Raw genomic sequence first — 15,688 nt, 5'->3', positions numbered from 1 at the left:
GGCATCACCTTCCCCTGATCGCCATGTCACCTCCCTCCCCTGAGGGCTCCTGGACTATGAGAGGGGGCAGGCCAGGCTGAGGGACCCTCCCTCCAGTGCATGAATTTTCATGCACTGGGCCTCTAGTTGTTTTATAAGTGCCATAAAATTATCATAAATTTAGTATATTTAAAGTTACCTCACAGTAAAAAAATATGTATTTTTATTCCTTTCTTGCCATTCTCACATAAATATTTAAGAGCTCTATAGTAAACATAAATAGAAAAGTATTTTATCTTACAATTGTTTAAAATATCATACATGTATATGTATTTGTTTATAGAACTATAGTTTACATATATATCTTTTTATAGAATCACTTAGAGGCCCAGCACACAATTGAAATCACGCGAGGAGGCGCCCCACCTCCCACCATGTGAGGAGGCACCCCGCGGGGGGCCAGGACCCGCGTCTGACCCATGTAGCCCACCACGTTGTGTCCACTGCGGTGGAGGCGTGCCCCAAGCCGTGTGGCAGTCACTTGGAGAACACCCCCGGCCACTGCTTTGTGTCCACTGGAATGGGGGCAGGCACTCCTGTGTGTTGTGGCTGCTGCGGCTGAGGGTGGCATGCAGTCCCCTCCCGCCCATCTGCATGAGCAGCTCCTCCTGAGCGGTCATGATGTAGCCTCCTCCTGACACCTGGCTAATTAACATATTGCCTGTTTATATATGTAGACTAGGGGCCCGGTGCATGAAATTCATGCATGGGGGAGGGGTCCCTCAGCTCAGTCTGCCACCTCTTACATACTGGAATCCCTCAGGGGATGTCCTACTGATGGCTTAGGCCCACTTCCCATTGGAGCAGTCTGTCCTCCCTTTGCGGGAGGCGACCAGGCTGATCAGGGGAAGGCGCCAGCCCCATCACCCCGCTACTGCAGCCACTGCCAGTCTCAGCAGCCACCAAGATATTTTCATCAACATGGACTCCAGTCCCTTCACCATGAAAAAATGACAACTTTCTTTAGGCATTTTCAAGATGTGCCTTTCATAAGATATGACATTTCTTTATTTTTCTTTTTATCCTCACCTGAGGATAAGTTTCCATTGATTTTTCCCCCTTCTCTCCAATTCCAGGCTCGGCCTTTTCCCAAGTCTGCAGCCTCCGCCCCAGACTATAGGCTTGGGAAGTGGGCACCCCCCGCACCTCCAATCCCAGGCTCGGCCACTTCCCAAGCCTACAGCCTCTGGCCCAGGCTGTAGGCTTGAGAAGTGGGCACCCCCCGCCCCTCCGATCCCAGGCTCAGCCCCTTCCCAAGCCTACAACCTCCACCCCAGGCTGTAGGCTTGGGAAGTGGGTACCCCCATCCCCAAGCTTAAAGCCTCCGCAAGATGGCAGCTGGGAGTGACCTGGGTGCGGAGGAAGTTTCCGGGACCCAAGTATGTATGCAAATTAACTTCCATCTTTATTGGGTTAATTTGCATACTCACTCTGATTGGCTGTGGGCATAGCAGAGGTATGGTCAATTTACATGTTTCTCTATTATTAGGTAAGATATTATACTCTCTCTCTCTCTCTCTCTCTCTCTCTCTCTCTATATATATATATATATATATATATATGTATATATATATATACACATATATATATATCTATATCTCTATATCTATATTTATATCTATGTATAAAATTTTCCATAGAACCATAGCTTTTTCTAAAACTGACAAAGCAACTCGTCTTAAATTAAAGAATAGAATGCTCCATAGTCAAGAGATGAGAACATGAAAGAGGCATTATTCCATAGGCCATTGGAAACTTCACTGGGTGGTTACACAGCTGACGATTTTTAAGGGAACAAAGAGAATATGAGAGTTTTTCTAGAAAACTGGACCTGAGTCATGAAGTACTGTGATTACTAGGCTTAGAAATCAATTCTCCTTGTATTTTATCCAGTGTATTTTATCCAAAATTTGAGCTACATGGAAAGGTATCTGTTAGCCAGTTAACCCTTTTTACTGACTTCTCTCTTTAGTAGCTGAATGAATACTACATACAGACCTTTTGGTAGCAACTGAAATATTTGATGTTTCCCAGCAACATACAGTACTAAATGAAAACACTTGAGATTCTGTGATGCAAGTTTTATGAGATAAGAAAATCTGAAAAATGACCACAATTTAAACTTGCTCACCTATATTTTAACTTACGTTTTTTAAAAGCCCTGAATTAAATGTTATGTTTTTGGTGCAACTTAAAATTTTAGTATACTTTTTAATTAATCCCTATTACTAAAACATACTAGCAAAACATTAAAATTGGCACAGTGTTATATATAAATTGTTACAGTTAGAGCTAAAATATGAAATAAAACTAAAAAATGTGAATGAGCATTTACTTTAATGCACATAAAAAACTTGAAAGGAAGAAAACAAGTTGTTAAAAATTTGTATTTGAAAACTTCAATTTATTTTATAATAAATTACAGATAGAGAAACATTAAAAAATAAGATTATCTCTCATTTAGAAGAGTGCCTTTTACAGTACAGACTAAAAGGAAATGACTCCTTTGTGTCTGTGCATGGATGGCAGTCTATGGATCTCTCTCCTGGATCTATGTCAAGTCAACATTGATTATTATTCTAAAACAAACTCTGAGAGCAGCAAGCCTGGCTCAGGCAGAATATGCTCCAGCCAAAAACGGAGGCATAACTGCCATCACTGTCATTCTGCTGGCTTTCAGAAATAAGAGGAAAAGTGTGGAAGAGCTATTTACAAGCTCTCGAATATGTCCCTGTGGGCTACAACTCTGTAAATCAGCCAGCCAGCACATCGATGCCAGAAAGTGAGTGCAGATATGCAAAAGGTCTATCTGTTATTCTGTATCAGTCCTAGTAAATTGGAGGAGAACAGATTGAAATTCAGAAAATCAATACTTTTCACAATAGTTTGGTCAATGTCTTAATTTGGGTTACCAGACCCTAACTCAATGATTTGCATGCAAGTCGTTTATTTTTAACATGATTCCAGGAAACGTCCATAGGTAGTATAGAAGTGAGGCGAGGCAGGGATGGGAAATGCACTAGTTTTCTTAGGGAGTATTATAACAAATAGTCATAAACTTGGTGGCTTAAAACAATAGAAATGTATTCTCTCACAGTTCAGGGGTTCAGATTCCAAAATTAAGATGTTGAGGGGGCCACACCTGCTCCAGGTTCCATGATGAATCCTTCCTTGCCTTTTCCAGGTTCTGTTGGCTCCTGGCATTCCTTGCTTTGTGGCAGCATACCTTCAATCCACACCTCCTCTTCACATGACTTTCTTCCCTGTGTCTCTGCCTTTTAGGGCCTCTGATAAGAATACTCTCAGCACATTTAGGGTCTATATTAATCCATTATAATCTCATCTCAAGATACTTAACTAAATATCTCTTCAAAGACCAATTTCCAAATAAGGTCTCGCCGAAACTGGTTTGGCTCAGTGGATAGAGCGTCGGCCTGCGGACTGAAGGGTCCTGGGTTCGATTCCGGTCAAGGGCACGTACCTTGGTTGCGGGCACATCCCCAATGGGAGGTGTGCAGGAGGCAGCTGATCGATGTTTCTCTCTCATCGATGTTTCTAGCTCTCTATCCCTCTCCCTTCCTCTCTGTAAAATATCAATAAAAAATATATTTAAAAAATAAAAAAAAATAAGTAACCTCCTATTGCACCGATAGTCAATTGCAGGAGGAAATCCTAATCAAATAAGGTCTCATTCTGACTTTCCAGGTGATCATGACTTTGGGAGGACACTATTAAAAAGGCAGCCGCTTAAGTATGTGCTATTAAGCAAGATATCCTAATAGGTAACTGGAACTCAAACCCAATGGCAAATTCTGAAAACCAGTGGAGAACTGGAGCCTCAGAGTTACATTCCACTCCCCACAAGGGAGAAAATTGATACCAACTCCTGTCAATAATTGGTTGAGGCTTCCATGGGTGAGGGGAAAGGGGTTTGCTGGGGATTGGGAGGAGGCAGGTCCTGCTGGCCATTGATTGGAAATGCTTCTGTACTGTATTCCTTCACACACACATAAGAATTAAGATCTAACTAAGCCATTTTTAATGAGGAGAGTAGGCCATACCTAGCAAGAGTGTTGAGGCAGAGAAAAGATATAGAACTCTTAACCTACAGTGATATTTTCTTATATGCAAATCCAGACATTGAAGTAGTTATTAGAATTGATCTTTTTATAACAGAAAACTATCTTATGATGCCAAAGAAGGAACACTATGAAAAGGGAGAGAAGCATATTCTTGGAGTCCTGAGTTATTGTAACTAGAGAGACTTTTTGCCCATAGATGGTTTAAGGTAGATGTTGTTTAGTGCTGATTTAATTTTCTTTATAATGTATACTATAGCACAGCATTCAGGTTTCTTATGAATTGATACATCTTATTTATTTATAAATACATGGTAACCAATTACAAACTTCTAATAATCAGCTTTCAATTTGGAAAAACAACTTGTGTTCTTTGCCTGCCATTTCTTCTTCTGGAAAAAGTGTCTGAATTTTCTTAGGGAAATATCATCAATTTGGTGTGGCTTTCCTACCAACTGCTCTGAATTCCTAGTCATGAAGCAGAGGACCTTGTCAAGAATCAAAATGAGTCATATGAACAAGTGTAATTGACTGAATGAAAGAAACATAACCCATATTTGCCAATAGGTTCATGTAATCCATCTCCTTGTAGTGCTTAGTGGAGGGATGGTGACATAATGTAAGATGATCTAAAGGGAGTGAATCACAGGACATGTTTTAAGTGATCAGTAAATACCCTCTTGGCAGTTGTGATGGTTAATTTTATATATCAACTTGACTAAGCCATGGTGTGCCTAGACATTTGCTAAAACATCATTCTGGGTGTACATGAGGATGTTTCTGGGTGACATTAACATTGACTTCATAGACTGAGTACAGCAGATTGCCCTCCCTAAGTGAGTGAGCTGCATCCAGTCAGTTGAGGGCCTGAATAACATAAAAGGATGACTGTCTCCAGGGTAAAAGGGAACTCTTATCTATTTGCCTTGAGCTGGGAGATTGTTTCTTTTCTGCCTTCAGACCCAAATTGAAAACAGCAGCCTTTCCCGGGCCCACAGCCGGCCTACATTTGGGGTGGAACTGTGCCAGAAGCTCTCCTGGGTCTCCAGCTTACTATCTGCAGATAGATCTTGGGACCCGTGTGACTCTATCATCATGCAAGCCAACTCCTTACATCTGTATCTATAGCTATAATTATAGTTATACTAGAGGCCCATTGCACTATGATTCGTGCAATAGGCCTTTCTTCCCCTGGCTACCGGCACCAGTTTTCCTCAGGCACCCAGGACCCAGGCCTTCACTCCAGCCTCAGTGGAGAAGCCAAGCCTTGAGGCTAGGCTTCTCCACTCCAGCCACAGCGAGGCTTGGCTTATCCGCTCCTGCTGCAGCAGAGAAGCCAAGCTTCTTCAGTCTTCAGTCTTCAGTTGTCTTCAGTCTTCAGTCTTCAGTCTTTGCTCGGGCCGGAGCCTTCAGTCTTCACTCTGCACCTGCATATGCAAATTAACCCACCATCTTTGTTGGGTTAGTTTGCATGCTCCCTCCTGATTGGCTGGTGGGCGTCATGGAGGTATGGTCAATTTGCTTATTTCACTTTTATTAGTGTAGATCTACATGTACGTCTTTCTTTCTCTCTATATAAACACACACACACACACACACACACACACACACACACACACGTAGGTTTACTCTTGTATGAAAAACACCGTATATTCTTGAATTATTATTTGTTAATTATTGTACTATTTTTTCATACGTCAACTGTAAGCCAAGTTTTGCCCTCTCCTGTACATGTATGTGTGTTTATATGCATACTAGAGGCCTGATGCATGAAATTCGTGCAAGAGTAGGCCTTCCTACCCCCAGCTGCTGGCACTGGCTTCCCTCACAGCCCCGGCTTCGTCTGGAAGATCGTCCAGAAGGACCTCTGGTCTAATTAGCATATTACACTTTTATTATTATAGATATGTTCAGGCAGAAGTTTCCCAGACTTAATGTCTGTCCTCTTAGTCAATCTCCATTTACCAATCCCATGCTGTTTTACATCCTTATTATCACTGTTGAATTTGGAATGAAGATGTTTTGTACTGGGGTTTCTTTTCCCGTATTGAAATTGTCCTGAATAAAAATTGCCTTCACCACTGTAACTTCTGTTGGGCTCTACTATTGGTTTTGTTTTTCTGGAGTACCCTGACCAAGACAGATTTTGGTACTGAGAAATGCTGTAACAAATACCTTAAACATTTGAAAGTGGATTTGAAAATGGGTAATGGGTAGAGGCTGGACAAGCCTTGAGGTATATGCTTAAAAAAGCCCAAGATTTCCATGAAGGGGACGATTGGTAGAAATGTGGACATTAAAGGATTTTCTGAGGAGGTCTCAGATGGAAATGAGAAACAGTTTTGTGGAAACTGGCAATCCTAGTTATAAAGTAGCAAAGAACTTGACTTAATTATGTTCTAGTCTTTTGCATAAGGTAAAACTTGTGGACCATGAAATTGGATATTTAGCTAAGAAGATTTCTAAGAAAAGTATTGAAAGTGTAGTCTGGATCCTCCTAACTGCATATAGTAAAATGTGGAAGGAGAAACATGAATTAAATAAGGAATTTTTAAGCAAAATGGAATGAGAACTTGAATATTTGGAAAATTCTCAATTCATATTGCAAAAATGCTAGGAAGCCATTCTGAAGAGAACACTAAAAGTTGGCTGAACAAGCTTTTGAGAAGAAAATTAGTATGGGTCTGAAGGATGACTTTAATCAGCCACTGTGCAGCCAGGAATAAAAATGGGATCATACCAGCAGAAACACTGCCTAATGGAACTAGAGGGAAAAGAGAAAACAAGATGGAATGGAAAAAACAGCTAACCTGTGTTATCCTTCAAGAAAAGATAATTCAGGAATTATAAATGCTGACACTCCCAGCACTGGCCCAGGGGATTATTAAGACTTTGGATTGTAAAAATGGAATGTTATATTTGCTTGTGAGACAGACATGAATTTATGAAGACCAGGGCCATAAAGTTATAAACTGAATGTTTGTGTTCCCCCCAGTTTATATGTTAAAGCTGTGGCCCCCAATGTGATTGAATTTGGAGATAGGGTTTGTGAAGAGGTGGTAAGGGTTAATTGAGATCATAAAATTGACACCCTAATCTGATAGGGCTGGTGCTCTTATAAGAAGAGAAAGAGACACCAAGGTTCTCTTTCTGCAAACAATGTAAGGACATAGACAGAAGGCAGCAGTCTGCAAGCCAGGAAAAGAGCTCTCACCCTCTCACCCTCTCACCCTCTCACCCTCTCACCCTCTCACCCTCTCACCCTCTCACCCTCTCACCCAAAAACTGACCAAGGCACCTTGATCTTGATCTTCCAGTCTCTGCAACTGTGAGAAAATAAATGCCTGTTTTTAAACTACGCAGTCTATGGTATTTTGTTAAGCCACTCAGTTATTGCAGTCTGAGCAGACTAAGTCAGTAGCCTTCATGTAAACAATTATAGTCTATTAATGGAGCCAATATTATGAAAAATAGAGTTGAAGTACAAAAGGAACCAAATCCATTTGAAAGTATATGTCTCTGAATTAAATAATCCCGAGGGGAAGTTAGTCCTTGATTGTTCAACTATATGACCAATGCATTTGTTAGTTGGTTTTTGCTTGAACTAGTTTGGGTTGCATTTTCTAGAACTTACAAACAAAATATAAGTGGCAGATTAAAAATTAGTACTTTTCATAAATGTGAGTAAGCCTGTACACTCTATATTTCTAAAGAACAAATTGTTTTAATGGACAATATGCAATAGTCCCCCTTAACTTAATGTATTAGATGGTTATTTTTAAATCCAGTGTTTACTGTGCTGACCTTATTTTCTGCATGAAGTTTACAAAACAGAATAAAAATGTATAAGTGATTTATAACTATTATAGTCATCTTAGTCAGTTGCTTTGTTATAACAAAAATACCATAAATCGGGTGGCTTAAATAACAATCATTTATTTCTCACCTTTAGAGAGTCTGGGAAATCCAAGAACAGAGACTTCTTCCTGGTTTGTGTATGGCTGCCTTCTTGCTGTATCCAACCATGGCTGAGATAAAGGTCATCTCTCTGGAGTTTCTTCTTGTAAGAGCAGTAATTTTAGTTATGAGAGCCCCACCCTCAAAATCTAATAATCTCCCCCAATTCCCACTCCAAATATAGTCACATTTGGGAGTTAAGTCTTCAACATATAAATTTGTGGGCACACAAACATTAGTTCATAATAATTGTCATATACAAACACTAGTTTCAAGGGCTGAAACTTACACATCAGCATGTTTCTTTTGAATAAATAAAGAACTTATACGCATATATGCATAGCCCATGGCACAGACAATAGTGTGGTGAAGGCCTGGGATGGGAAGGGGGCTGGTTGAAGGGGGGGAAGTGGGAAAAAATAGGAGACATCTATAATACTGTCAACAATAAAACATAAACCAAAAAAAACCCACACCATTATTTCCATCCCTGTGTATCTCCATTTCTATTTCTCTATCTCTATATTGATCACATAAGAGTACATATGTGCATTAGTTTGGTAGGGCTGCCATAGTAAAATGGTAGAGATTGGGTGAAGGACACAAAAATATTTAGATTCTCAAAGATCTGTAGGCTAGAAATCCAAGACCAAGGTCTCAGCAGGGTTGCTTTCTTCTGAGGCTTCTCTCTTTGACTTGTAGATGGTTGTCTTCTTGCTGTGTACTCACATGGCTTTTCTTCTGTGCACACACATCCTTGTTATCTTTATGTGTCTAAATTTCCTCTTTTGAGGACATCAGCCATCTTGGATTATGGCCCATTCCAAAAGCTTTGTTTTAACTTACCTCTTTAAAGACTACAACTCCAAATACAGGTATATTCTAAGGTGCTGGCAGTTGGAAATTCAACCTATGAATTTTAGTTATGCTCATTCTGGGGACACAATTTAGCCCTAAGGAACATATACATTTTTGTACAAATCAAGATGCTTTTGAGAGTAAAAGGGAGAACAATTGACATTACACAGAAGCAATGCTAATTAAACAGAACCATCCTAGGCTAATAGTTTGGTCATCTTTGCATTTAGAGACTATAAAATGTCTTCACAATACAGAATTCAAGTTATTCAATGTATCTTCTACTGACTTCATTGTAACTTAAATAGTTTGTTAGTCTAAATAGCCTCAGGTAATATTGAATAGTAAAATCATGATATATGCCACTGCAGAAGATGACATACTAGTAGTGGAAACATATTGTTTTGAGGCAAACAGCCTGGGTTTGAATTAGGCTCCAGTGTTTATCAATTCTTACACCTTGACAAGTTACTAAATACTGAGTTCCCCTCCTTTCAAATTGTAATACCCATCTCTCACTAGATTGTTATAAAGTTTACATGATTAAGACATGTTAATAAAAATTATTACTCTTGTATCTATTGTTTTAAATGAGTGGGTTCTAATGGCTACATAACTTAGACAAAAACACAATTAGTAAAATATATGTGTATCCTTAGAAAAGTATATGGTAAATGATGTGATTACAAAAAGTCTTTAGCAAAATTGTGAAGGAAGTGAAATGGGTCTTCATGGCCCTAATTTAGTAATTTTACTTTCCATTACATTCCCTCTGCCCTCAGGGCCTCTCTAGACTGGTCTATCAATCCAAATCACAACCAGTCATAAAAAATCCATGCTAAGATGTAGCAGTACCATTTGTGAAAGCCTTGCCAAAGATGCTCTGAAAGGAGAATTATGAAACTGAGAATGCAGATATGATGAAAGAACTTCGGTTTCTAATATGGATGGAAAGGGGTTCTGAAAAGTCACCTCACAGATTTAGCTGATCATAAATTCCTAAAGGGGCAGGTCATGGTAGGTGATCATGCCCCAGTCATATAGCTTCTTTACTCTTAGGTTTATTTTTCTCTTAAGCAAGCCATCTCCCTTGTTTTTGAATACGTAAGTTAACACACCTTTGAAATAAGAATAACCACCCTCAAGAGAGCACATTATATTATTAACCATCTTGTAACCCAGTCCCAGTCCTGTTTGTCCCACCTTTGTGTAATCTTTCTTTTGTTCCTTCTTTAATTCCAAATGTATAAAATAAACTGTAAAACTGTCACTCTCAAAAGCACTTGAGAGCTTGTTTCCAGGCAATTGTCTTCAGTGTAGCAAACATACATTCTCATAAACGTTCTCTGCAGGTTTGGATATTCTTAAGTCAATATTAATGAAGTGTATGTGGGTATAATATTTTCAAAGATGGTGATATTCTACATAAGTTATAACAGGTTACACCATGTGGTTAACTACTTGCCTTTCGATGCAGTGTTAATTTACATACAAACTTTTTGGTCACCAAGAAAACCTAATCTTGCCAGTTTAAGACAAAAATATTTTAAAATGTTTGGTGGCTCATTACAGCTCTGGGGGATACAGAGTCAAGCATAGCACTTACATAGCCAGGATCAATGTCCAAACCTCACCCAGAAGGAACATAACTGAGCCACCACTAATCATGTTACTTAGCATGAGCACCATGTGCCTCTGTGGACACCTGGACCACTAACACTGTTGTCTCTAAATGTTTAGAAGAAAAATTGCATACATCATCTGCTTCTTACATTGTTCTGAAAACCAGTCTAGTGTGGATGCGTGAAGGCCTAACTCGTGTACCTACACCTGAGCCACAAAGGTTGACAGAAAAAATATTCCTAAATATAAGTGAATGTACTTTAAAATGGGAGTTGTTTTAGGTTTTCCATTTCCAAATATAGCAGATATTTTGCTCAGTAAAGCTTAAAGAAGGCCTGAATTATTGAAAAATTTACTTTTCTATCATTTGTATTAGCTAAAATGGAAAATATTTTACATTATGATTAACAGGTTACACAAAAAGAAAAACAAAACAAAAAATCTTTTACTACCTCTAAAAATCATATCTATCTTTTAGCATCCTTTTATAAAAAATGGAATTTTATAGGTTCTGTATTTTTCTCTTAGTAAAAATGTATGTATTAGAGTAATAAAGTTAAGATGCACATAAAGATGTATTTTAACCTTATGCTATTGTGTAAATTATAATCTGCCAATAGTAGCTGCTCAAATAAACAGTTATATCTTAATAATCAATGGTCAGGTGCTGAAAAAAACTTGTTTATTTCAACTAATGACTTTACATGTCTCATAGTTATTAATAATTTTGATTACTTACTTTCAGTGGAAGAGCTGTAATCTATTGTGATCACTATAAACAGCTTCAGGGCTTCTGATAAGAGCACTTAAATGGATTATCCATTACACATTAGCTCAAGTAAGTTATCTAACAGGAATAATCAAAGAGCTCTTCAGGGTAAATTGGTTCCAGATTAATCTAAACAGATGCTTTAAACATTTTTTTTTCCTGAATCATATTAGAATCTGATTTTTATCATGCTCCATTTCCAATAAAATCCATAACAATTGACAATGCCCCAAATCAGAATTAAAAACTATGCTTCTATAGCATGTGTTTTAAATCTCTAGAAATCCACCAAAAATCTTCCAGCAGCATAATTTAGAACATGTATTTATGTTTAAAAGTTGTCTAAAACAGCAAAAAAAAAGAAATTAATAGAGCTTACTGGTGAGGAAAATGCAAAGAGCATGATGAATGTTCAGTTTTATAGTTCAATGTGATCAAGCCATAAATTTTTATGACAGTTTCAAAAGTTTTAAAATTAAATTATATGTCTCTCTCTACACAAATAATTAAGAGAAAAATATAGGCATATAGTTTGGTGCAAGTTTATATTCTTTGGAAATTTTCCAGGCACAGTTTTCCATTTGTGCTAATAATCTGCCTGGCATTAAAATACACTTTGAGCAGCAAATTTTTACAAGCCAGTGGTAATTAAACAGGAATCATTCCTTGTGATATGGGACTCTGAATGTGTTTAAGATGCAAGGGAAAGCCTTTAATTAGCTCCTTATAAATTTATGATGTGACAAGAAATTGTCTGTTTCTTTTTTGCAGGAGACCTCCCAGAGCCATGAGGGGCCCAGCACCAGCTATTAGTTACCTTTCAGTGGCAGCAGAGATACTGGAGAGTTGAATAGAACCTGCAGAATCGTGCTGCCCATAAGAACAACTGCATAAAATATTAATCACTCTAGCTCCACATGTGAAATGTTACAAAAGAGAAAGGCAAAGAGTAAAGGAGATAAAGCACCACAGGGTGTCATACATTAGCATCAACAAACCACTCTAAAGCAAACCACTCTAAAGCAAAATGTGGTGGCCCAAGTCCCACATGCTAATAATTTTCAAACTTTTGTCATGGTTAAATAATGACCTAGTCACAGTGGGATTTTCTGATATAAAAGGAAGAGGCTCTGTCCTAATGGGAAAAAGAAAACAGCCCTAGTGCCAATGTGCCAACTGAAGCAGTTCATCAAAAACAAACCAAAATGCTAAACTGAGCACGATGCATTCCTTAGGTGTTTATATATGTACTAGAGGCCCGGTGCACAAAATTCGTGCATGGGGGTGGTGTCCCTCAGCTCAGCCTGCACCCTTTCCAATCTGGGACCCCTCGAGGGATGTCCGACTGCCCTCTCGCAATCCAGGACTGCTGGCTCCCAACTGCTCGCCTGCCTGCCTTCCTGATTGCCCCTAACAGCTTCTGCCTGACAGCCTGATCACCCCCTAACCACTCCCCTGCCAGCCTGATTGATGCCTAACTGCTCCCCTGCCAGCCTGTTTTCCCCTAACTGCCCTCCCCTGAAGACCTGGTCACCCCTAACTGCCCTCCCCTGCAGAACTGGATTCCCCCCAACTGCCCTTCCCTGCAGGCCTGGTCGGCCCCAACTGCCCTCCCTTGCAGGCCTGGTCTCTCCCAACTGCCCTCCCCTGCTGGCCATCTTGTGGTGGCCATCTTGTGTCCACATGGGGGCAGTCATCTTTGACCACATGGGAGCAGCCATCTTGTATGTTGGAGTGATGGTCAATTTGCATATTACTCTTTTATTAGATAGGATTAGATAGGATAGAGGCCTGGTGCATGGGTGGGGGCCAAGTGGTTTGCCCTGAAGGGTGACCTGGATCAGGGTGGGGGTTCCCTTGGGGCATGGGGCAGCCTGGGCGAGGGGCCTGTGGTGGTTTTCAGGCTGGCCATGCCCCCCGGTGACCCAAGTGGAGGCCCTGGTATCTGGGATTTATTTATCTTCTACAATTGAAACTTTGTAGCCTTCAGCGGAGCCAAGCCTCCTGCTTGCTCCGTGGCCACAGCCATTTTTGTTGGGATTTATTTATCTTCTATAATTGAAACTTTGTAGCCTTGAGTGGAGGCCTAGGCCAGCCAGAGTGTGCAGAAAGCTTGGCTTCCTCCATTGCTGGGGAAACCCAAGCCTCCTGCTCACTCCATGGCCGCAGCCATATAGTTTGGATTAATTTGCATACTTTCTCCTGATTGGCTGGTGGGCATGGCGTGTTGAAAGGGACAAGGCCTGCAGGGGAGTGCAGTTTGAGGGGGAACAGACCTGTAGGGGAGGGCAGTTGGGGGCAACCAGGCCAGCAGGGGAGAGCAGTTTGAGGTGACCAGGCTTGCAGGGGAGGGCAGTTAGGGGCAATCAGGTTGGCCTGCAGGGGAGGATAGTTAGGGGTGACCAGACCATCAGGGAAGAGGAGTTAGGGGTGACCAGGCCAGCAGGAAAGGGCAGTTAGGTTAGGGGCAATCGGGCCGACAGGGGAACAGTTAGGCATCAATCAGGTTGGCAGGGGAGTGGTTAGAAGGTGATCAGGCTGGCAGGCAGAAGCAGTTAAGGGTAATCAGGCAGGCAGGCAGGCGGGCGGTTGGGAGCCAGCAGTCCTGAATTGTGAGAGGGATGTCTGACTGCCCGTTTAGGCCCGATCCCACCAGGATCGGGCCTAAACGGGCAGTCAGACATCCCTCAAGGGGTCCCAGATTAGAGAGGGTGAAGGCTGAGCTGAGGGACACACCCCCCCCCCCGTGCACTAATTTTGTGCACTGGGCCTCTAGTATTAATATAAACAAAAGTGAATTGAAGTTCAAAAAATAAGAGGGTGTGGGGAGGTAAAGAGGAGGGATGTTACACAGGATGCTTAAGAATCAGGTTAGTGACTGACAGTTGATGAGTTTCTTTAGCAAGTCCTTGTTTGTGTGCATGTGTGTGCATATATGTGTGTGTATTAAGTTTTTAATTGTTTCTTGATTACTTTTTAGATTTTGTATTATTTTGGGTCCCTTGGCCTGGCCTGCACCCTCCCACAAACCAGGACCCCTCGGAGGATGTTGTAGAGCTGTTTCGGCCTGATCCCCGCAGGCCAAGCCAAGGGACCCTACCAGTGCACAAATCCATGCACCGGGCCTCTAGTATGTATATAAGATCTTTGGTTAATCTCTCCCTACCCTCCCTCCTCTCCCCTTCCCTCTGAGATTCATCAGTCTGTTCCATGTTTCTATGCCTGTGGTTTGAGCTCCTGCATTGACCATCTGCCCTGTGGTGGTGAGTGCACGTCATAGCTACTAGACGGTGAGCCCGTCACTTAGGCTTTTATATATATAGATTAGTTTCAGGTGTACAACAGAGTGGTTAGACAATCCTATACTTTACAAAGTGTTCCCCTTGATATTTTCAGGACCCACCTAGCACAATATACATATAGTTGTTACAATATTATTGACTATATTTTCTATGCTGTACTTTACCTTCCCATGACTATTTTGTAACTACCATTCTGTACTTCTCATTCCCTTCAGCTTTTTCATTCAGTCCTCCAACACCCTTCCCCTCTAACAACCATCAGTCTGTTTTCTGTAACTATGAGACCATTTCTGTTTTATTTGCTCATTTATATTGTTCTTTATTTTTTAATACATTTTTACTGATTTCAGAGAGGAAGAGGGAGAGAGAGATAGAAATATCAATGATGAGAGAGAATCACTGATTGGCTGCCTCCTGCATGCCCCACCCTGGGGATCGAGCCCATAACCCAGGCATGTGTCCTGACCTGGAATTTAACTGTGATCTCCTCATTCATAGGTTGATGCTCAACCACTGAGCAACACTGGCCACGCTATATTGTTCTTTAGATTACACATACAAGTGGAATAATATGGTATTTGTCTTTCTCTGACTGGATATTCCACTTAGTGTAATAACCTCTCAGTCCATTCATGCTGTTGCAAATGGGAAAATTTCCTTCTTTTTTATGGCCATTTATTATTGATATTTTTAATTTTTCTTCTTCATAAAGAAGATCTTTTAACATTTGTTTGAATACTGTTTTGGTGATGATGAACTCATTTATCTTTTTCTTGTCTGAGAAGTTCTTTAACTGTGCTTAGATTATAAATGATAACTTTTCTGGGTAGAGTAATTCTGGTTGTAGGTCCGTGCTTTTCATCACTGAATATTTCTTGACAATCCCTTTCTCAAAGTTTCTGTTGAGAAGTCAGGTGACAGTTTTATGGGAGCTGTCTTATAGGTAACTAACTGCTTTTTTCTTGACTGCTTTTAAGATTCTTTGTCTTTAACCTTTTGCATTTTAATTATGATACTTTAGCAAGTCTTAATGGAATGCAGCGAGAGACTTCCTTCAGGTC

The 15,688-nt window shown here is 40.5% G+C and overlaps 1 pseudogene across 1 annotated transcript in view; it reads left to right on the top strand.

The window, feature by feature from the left end:
* The first annotated feature begins 2,561 nt into the window (after positions 1-2,561).
* The window catches only part of LOC308241198 (valine--tRNA ligase-like), a 71,699-nt pseudogene continuing 58,572 nt past the window's right edge, over positions 2,562-15,688 (top strand). The window contains exons 1-2 of the transcript in view: positions 2,562-2,821; positions 7,114-7,177. The product of the transcript in view is annotated as a valine--tRNA ligase-like (transcript). The remainder of the gene's footprint in view (positions 2,822-7,113; positions 7,178-15,688) is intronic.

This window comes from Plecotus auritus (genome assembly GCF_963455305.1).
Source record: "Plecotus auritus genome assembly, chromosome: 2".
NCBI classification, from domain to species: domain Eukaryota; kingdom Metazoa; phylum Chordata; class Mammalia; order Chiroptera; family Vespertilionidae; genus Plecotus; species Plecotus auritus.
The sequence above is the reverse complement of the archived record's forward strand: the minus strand, read 5'-3'. Positions and strand labels throughout refer to the sequence as shown.